A 7,142-nucleotide genomic window follows, 5' to 3' on the forward strand; every position below is an offset into this window, starting at 1 on the left:
CACAGCCGCGGTGCTCAAGCGTCTGGCTGCTTCAGTGTTAACATCGTCAAGAAGCTAAACAATTCCACAATAAGCCCTCAATTCAGAGCAGAACAGTATCCTAATGACTTTTATGCCTCCGGTGATAAGGTGTTTTGCTAATTCTGTCAACGTTCCGTGGACTGGACCCGCAAAAACACTTGCGACACTATTGTGATTAAATAGCTATAACGTTAGGACATGAATACATGATAGCTTCTAGCTAAATCTAGTGCACCCATCCATTTGTTTAATGCAAACGATTGTCATTATACACTGCCCTTTATAAACTAAATACACTTAAATAGCTATGTAACGTTATAGGACTATAGATGGAAATGATAGCTTCTAGAAGTTCTAGCTAAATCTGGTGCACCCATCCATTTTGCAAACGATTGTCATTATACACTGCCCTTTATAATCTAAATAAACTTAAATAGCTATGAAACGTTACAGTACATAGGACTATAGATGGAAATGATAGCTTCTTGCTAAATCTAGTGCACCCATCCATTTGTTTAATGCAAACGATTGCCATTATACACTGTCCTTTATAAACGAAATAAACTAAAGGTGCCTAAATTATGCATTACTATATTTCATCACAATATAATAGATATAGCTAGGTTACTGACATTGTCATTGTGATAATGTCAGTAGTAGCTAGCTGTATCTATTGTTTACACTTGAAATATGTATTTTTATTTTGTCACAATATTAATTGAAAAATATTGTGTAAAATTGAACAGTATTTCTGAGTTGCAGCACTTAAAAACATTAAATGGACTGTTATATCTTATTCAATTGTGGACATTTATTCATTCCCACTTATTAGACACTATTTCTGATGGTAAAATGAGCATAAAAAGCAAAATACAGAATTCTGAAATATTAAAACGGAAAAAATGGAATTTGGGAAAAAATAAAATGGAATTTGGAAAATAATAAAACGGATTTCATATGGCTCTACTTACAGTAAGTTTTTTTTAGGGGCACCTGCTTGTCACAGACCTATGAAAATATGTCTTATTTCTACACTCAAATACACTGTCCCAGTTTATGTTGTGCACGTCTTGAATAAACATTTCTGTCAGAATTTATGTATGATTTTAGGACCTGCTTTGGGGACTTTGACTTTTCTTAGCAATCATGTTATGATCACTGAATCCAATTCGCAATTTACTAATTGCTGAATTAGTAAAAATATGATCTATATTTTTTATCTATGATTTGTTGTCATTAATGAAGTAATTGGGACAAGTTGCATACCGTGGCTATGTCATTAAGCTTTCTTCTCATAGAGCAGGTATTAGATAGCCAGTCTATGTTTAGGTTTCAAGTTTCAAGTTTCTTTAATTAGAGGGGGTGTTGTGTTGTGAGAATGATAAGATAGAATTAAATATACAGTAAAAGGAATACAGTACAAATATACAGAAGTCTACAGTAAGTGTAATATTGCAGTGTTTATAGCATTTATAATCAGTAGCTTAGGCTACATAGTAGGCTAATAACAGCCTATTCTAGTCTAGCAGGTGCTGGTATAGAGTATAATATGACATATATGACATATAATGAATTTTTTTGACTAGATATACGGTATATCTAGCCAAAAATGTCATAGATGACTGAAAATCAACATTACTAGTCTATACCAGCACCTGCTAGACTAGAATAGGCTGTTATTAGCCTACTATGTAGCCTAAGCTACTGATTATAAATGCACAACACTGTGCAATATTACACTTACTGTAGACTTCTGTATATTTGTACTGTATTCCTTTTACTGTATATTTAATTATATCTTATCATTCTCACAACACAACACCCCCTCTAATCCCCCTCTAATGGAACATTCCAGGTGGATGTACGTTGCGTCACACTCTGTGGCCAATCTGCGCATGTGCATGGGGAAATCGATGCTTAAAAACGGTCTTTTTCGCTGCCAATTTAGTTCCTTCGATTAGGAATGTCTCGCGCGTGTTCAGGAGACTCAGGCGCATACAAGTCTATTCGATCATGTCTCTAGCACCCCCACAGCCGTATCTGCAATCACTTAATGTCAAGGCTCTCATCCACATTCATTCATTTGACCCCCCCGCAATCTCCTCCCCGATTTCAATGTAACACAGAAGTGTAGTGGTCTATGGTGTGTGATGTGTCCAAAAATGAATGGGCAAATGTGAGTGAAATGGTCGCACTGTATGCAGCTGTTTGTCTGCATTGCATCCCCCCCCCCCCCAACTCAGATTTAGGGTTGATACAACAATCATAATAATATTGTTAATAATAACAATAACAATAATGATGTAATAATGTAAAAATTTTCATTAAAAAGACCTGATTATGAGAAAGAACATTTACGATGCATGGAATATTGTTGAGGCACACTAGTTACAACTATATTTCAAACAGGCACTCCATGTCAAAAAGGTTGCTGACCCCTGATCTAGACAGATGGTCGTCCCTTCCTAACTCCTTACAAGCCCGAGCTTCCATAATCAAAATGAACGTCCTACCTAGGATACATTTTGTTAGCTCAATGCTCCCCCTGCCCCCTCCAATAGACCACTGGTGCAAGGTACAATCGATGGTATCTAAGTTTATCTGGAATAACAAACGCCAGAGAATCAAAAGAGCTAGTACTCAACGTAGGAAACAAGATGGGGGCCTCGCAATCCCTGATTTTAAGCTTTATTTCTGGTCCTTTTCACTGAGACCTCTGATGTGCTGGCTAGACCCTGTAGATGCTGTTTCTTGGCGCTCCTTAGAAGCGGCGGCGGTCTCACCACTAAGATTGCAGGATGTGGTGTACTCCACTGTCTCTATTTCGAAATGCCGGCTGAGGTATGGACCGATCATAACTCACGTGATCCAAACGTGGCGTAATGTACAGAAGTCGTGTGGGGTTAAATGCCCATGGCACCTGGACTCTCCAATTTTTAATAACCAGCAATTACTTGTTGGGCACAAGCCGGTTAATGTTCCTCAATGGCAAAGGAGGGGGGTTCATACTCTGGAGGATATTTATGATAAGAACGGCCTCCGTGCGTTTCAGGACTTTTATTTTATTTATATTTTATGATCTTCCCGGCGAGTCCTTCTTTCTTTACCTTCAACTAAGGTCAGCGCTGAGGGCGCATGGCGTGCCGTGGGCTCAAGCTTTGCACCCACACCCCTTCCTCAGGCTCATAGTGGACAGGTCGACCTCCAGAGGGTTTGTTTCAGACTTTTATACGCTCTTAATTCAATCCACGTATAAAAATTTATCATTGGATACAATCTGGCGTGTGGATATCCCAGAGTTGGACCCCGAGTTTGACTGGGATGATGTTTGGGCAAATGTGGCATTGTCTTCCCGCAACCCCAATCACCAGCAAATTAATTTTAATTATATTCATAGGACCTATCTTACACCTAGGAAGTTATTTGCTATGGGACTGATAACCGACTCTCGGTGGACTTTGTGCTCTCCAAAGGCCACTGGCACTTATATGCATATGTATTGGGATTGCCCACCAGTGGCCCGCTTCTGGAGGTCAATAACGGACAAACTTTCAGATCTGTGTGGCTTAACACTTTCCGTGCCACTCACGAGATTTCTCGGTTTTTTTTATAGGTGGTTGCTAGCCACTCACGAGATTTCTCGGATTTTTATTTTATTTTTTTTTAGCGATCTGCAAAATTATTGCATCACCCGAGCCTACCCGAGTATAGCCGAGCGGCGCCGGCGACCACTGTGGAAAAAAGCGCCCCCTGTCGTCTCCCAGATGACATAAGTGATTTTGGAATGGACTCAATGAAAATGAAATGGGGAAAAAAATCCGGTACTCCACATTTTCCAGTTCACTGATCCAGCCGGGGTTACCAGAGTTCATTCTGGATCCTCAGATCCCCGCGGATCATGGAGATCTACAGTATCGCGTTGGATCCATACACGTATCGATTTTTTCGAATGGTGATCAGGAATTGGAATATACCAGTTGGATACCATCTGATGTCAGGTAAGGACTCTATGTTATCAGTGTTAGGATAATCAGAGTAAGTTTGATGAAGTTATAAGCTGTTTTGTGAAATGTCTTCTTTCGGTTTCACTGTAAAAGTCTGTGAGGAAATCAACGGAGCGATTATCCGTGCGCGGCCGTAATGTGCTTGCGTGCACGTATAATATTGATCATCTAGCGTTTATTTGAAAACGATTCATAAAAAGGCAGACGAATATCAACGTTGTGGAATATTCCACTAAAAGACGATTTTCATAGAATGCTCCAGAATGAGCTGTTTTTTTATATCAAAACGGGGGCTTTTCTAACAGCTCTGAAACGGAAACGACGCGATAAAAAAACAATCTGCCTTGACAGCACTGACTGGAAAATAGTCTTTGATAATGCGATGGGCAGATTAGACACATAGCCATAATTTAAAACATAGATTAGGCGATATTAACGTTAACATTGGCGCCGATGGTGGCATTCAGCCGGTAAAACGGAAAACCAGGCGTGGCGCTCAAAGTGTTAACTATCCCATTCACAGCTGTTACGCTACTCCTGAACGATATAACAACACTACCCGCGTCCGTACAACTGAAAAGGGTTGTCCTAGCGGGCGTCACAGCAGCGAAGAAGCTAATAGCATTGAGGTGGAAGGAGCCTGAGAAGCTCACAGTGATTAACTGGTCCCTGACACTGTTGGATGTGATTTATCTTGAGATATCCACGGCGCGGGTGATTGGGGTAGGGCAGGCTGGGATTGACCTGTGGTTCGCAGCAGCTGAGAAGGTCAGGACCGCCGTGTGCGGCTGAGCGGGGTTGGGGGTCTTTATAATTTATAAATGGTTATTTCTGTATTATTATTGTTTTTTGTTATTTTCCTGTGAAGTTCTGTGTATTGTGATTGTGGTTAATGTGTTGTCTTGTTTCATGTAATTAATAATAAAAAGATTTGATCAAAAAAAAATTATGTTTATGGGGGGAATCTTTCAATTTTCAGAACGTTTTCGAGAGAACGATAGCTTTTCAAAATGCTATAAAAAGGATATGAACCGATTAAAAAACAATCCGTTTCGACAATGTTGACTGCAAACAAGTCATTGATAAGCGACGGGCAGATTAGACACATAGCCATAATTTAAAACATAGATTAGGCGTTTTTAGCGCTAACATTGGAGTGGATGATGGCATTCAACGGGGTAAAAGGTAAACAAGGCCGGCAATGAAAGTGTTAAGCACGTTTTATTAAGACATATTTTTATATGGGTCGGGACACTTTAAAAAAGCAGAACAATGAACACAAATCTGTCCGACAGTCTTAAATAACAAACGGCATTGCTTCGCTTCTTTGTCGACATGTCTGCTGCACATGTCCTTGTTGTTTTCAACACAGATAATCTCCACGTGCTTGTTGTAGAGAGGTGGAGTCGAGGCGCCGCTTACTTTCGTTTCATTGGAATGGAGGTGGGAAGGCGCAGCTTACTTTCGTTTCATTGGAATGGAGGCGCAAGATTTGAGGCAAAAAAAATATAATTTTTTTTTCTTTCTTTTTTTAAACTTCGATTTATTTTTTTATGTTCAAAGCTTGTGCCATCGAACGAAGCTTCGAAGCTTCTAAGTATTTAAGACAGCCCCAGTGGTGTGTGTGTGTGTGGGGGGGGGTCGTTCTAACTAGAAACTGCGATCGTGTTTGTCGAGCATGTTTTACGTCCGGTAAAACACGACACTGTGATCGTTACAAAAACATGTTTCAGGTTCGGTAGAATAGACATAGAATATACCGTACCTTAGCCAGAAGGTATTCCAAAAAGAATAATTCCCAGTGATCGCATCGCCATCACGATTGTGTATATGTCTATACTCGTGTATACGGGAAATAGGCTTCAGGCAAAAAAATCTCGAGGCGATCGCTCTGTCGCTCCGTCTCCGAGGAGGAGGGGCCCTTGCAGAAAAAAAAGAGAATAGGTGTATCCACACCAGTTCAGAAGGTAGGCGATACTGCCACCTGGTGAGATTCGATCGTCATTGTAATTTCAACGTAGGCAGATGAGCCAGCGAGACCTAGAGGGCTCCGGCTGACCGTATAGAATGGGGATCAAAGGAAAAAGATCAAAGGATGTAAAAACGAGATATTACGTTTTTGGCGCTCAAGCGTTGGCGGTGAAACACAAGATATTACGTTTTTTTGCCGTCAATGAGTTAAAGACAGTAGAGTTGAATCCTTTCTGGTGATGTATAGTTAAAGACAGTAGAGGTTGAGTCCTTTCTGGTAATGTATCATAGTTAAAGACAGTCAAGTTTAATCCTTTCTGATGATGTATCATAGTTAGGGATGGGTACCGAATTCGGTACTTTTAAGGGTACCTACCGAAACATGTCGGTACTACCGTGTATCGATTCACGTGAGATGCCAATTTTCGGTAATGCAAAAAATAAAATAAAAAATAAAGTCTGATGACGTCATGTTTTGTTTACGAAACCATGACAATTAACCACACGTTAATTAAGTCGAATTCTGCCTTTGTCTCCATCAACTACATATAAATATTTATATAATTGTTTGCTTGATAGACGAAGGTTGCAACATAATTATGTAATGTCATGTCGTTGGCTGTGAGAGCAGCCCCACTGCACCCAGGCAGGGCAGCCGAGTGAAACTGCGTCACATTCACGAAAGGGGCTACTTAATTAATTAATCCAATCCACTTTATTTATAGAGCACATTTAAAAACAACAAAGTTTACCAAAGTGCTGTACAAGTCCCACGACATAAGATAAAAAAAAAAAAAATGTAAATGTAGAATTTTTTTTATCTTTTTTTTTTCTCGAAGCTTCGAATTAAAATCGAAGCTCGGCCCCGAAGCTTGGATTGCCAAAAAAAGCTTTGAAGGTCAGCCCTACATACCACTTTATGATTTTGTGAAGACACAAACCTTTGATTTGGGAGTATTTGGGGTTTCAGGTGATCAACCAGCACGATTTGGGTTTCGTGTCATATCTCGCGATCTATGAAAAAAGACTGGATTATTTTGGAAAGGGGCAATGTTTTGCTTGTAACAAACTACAGTGTGTAGAATTGAACTGATTAGTCAGTAATGGACTATGAACAAATGAGCCATACTATTGTCTCCATAGCTA

Source organism: Notolepis coatsorum, assembly GCF_963971535.1.
Source record: "Notolepis coatsorum genome assembly, contig: SUPER_15_unloc_4, whole genome shotgun sequence".
NCBI lineage: Eukaryota > Metazoa > Chordata > Actinopteri > Aulopiformes > Paralepididae > Notolepis > Notolepis coatsorum.